Source organism: Mobula birostris, chromosome 8 (genome assembly GCF_030028105.1).
Source record: "Mobula birostris isolate sMobBir1 chromosome 8, sMobBir1.hap1, whole genome shotgun sequence".
Classification (NCBI taxonomy): domain Eukaryota; kingdom Metazoa; phylum Chordata; class Chondrichthyes; order Myliobatiformes; family Myliobatidae; genus Mobula; species Mobula birostris.
The window spans coordinates 7,466,156-7,467,099 of record NC_092377.1 but is presented as its reverse complement, the minus strand read 5'-3'; the positions used below and the strand labels follow the sequence as shown (position 1 = coordinate 7,467,099).

At 47.0% G+C, this 944-nt stretch overlaps 1 non-coding gene across 1 annotated transcript; it reads right to left on the bottom strand.

The window, feature by feature from the left end:
* Positions 1-300: 300 nt before the first annotated feature.
* On the bottom strand, positions 301-519 carry LOC140202374 (small nucleolar RNA U3). The gene has a single exon (XR_011887089.1). It is a non-coding gene; the product is annotated as a small nucleolar RNA U3 (small nucleolar RNA).
* Positions 520-944: the final 425 nt, after the last annotated feature.

Here is a 944-nt window from a genome sequence, read left to right as displayed (position 1 = left end):
CCAAGTCTCTGTGTTCCTGTTCTGCCAAGACCAAGTCCCTGTGTCCCTGCGCCTCTTCCTAAAGATGCTGCCTGGCCTGCTACGTTCACCAGCAACTTTGATGTGTGTTGCTTGAATTTGCAGCATCTGCAGAATTCCTTGTGTCCCTGTGTTTCCTGTTCTCCCAAAACCAAGTCAAGGCTTTGGGGTCAGCAGCACCGGATGCTGTTCTCCGTGTGCGTCCCCGGGAACAGCCAGACTTTCCTTTAAAAGAGTCCAGAAATACATTATTGAATTCTGTTTTTGAAAGTATAAAGAACAACCACTCAGACAATGTCTCCTCCCTCCACAGCTCCCCACAATGGGGAGAAGGGAACAGTCATCAAGACCTGAGAGCCACTGTAGAAAACAACGCTCACCAGCTGCTTCCTGCTCAGGAGGAAACACCACAACTCTTCCTCGTGGTTGCAGAGACCAAACTTTTTAGTGCTCAATTTCTCAGTCACAGACTATAGAAATGATCCTTAAAAGTATAGTCTTAACTACCAGCTCCCACCGCGCTGCTCCCCACCCACAAACAAACACTTTCACCTCACGGCGAGCGGTCACTTCCTTCCCTCGGTTATTTACAGGGATCACAGAGGGGGTGGAAGATAATTACAACCGATCTTTCCTCATCCATTCTAAACTTCACAGTCAGACACAACCTGTAGTTACTCTTCTTGCTGCGACTGACACCAGGAGTGAAAATCTGCATAATTTAGCATCCGGGCTCCACCCACTGCCTGTTCTGTGAGCTGAAACTCTTCCGGTGGATCTCCGGCCCGAGAATGAGAATCAGGTTCACGTTTAATATCACTGACGTGTGTTACAACATTGCAGTAACAATACATTAAAATTACATTAGGCATCTATGATAAATAGATAGCAAACACGAGAAAATCTGCAGTTGCTGGAAACCCACA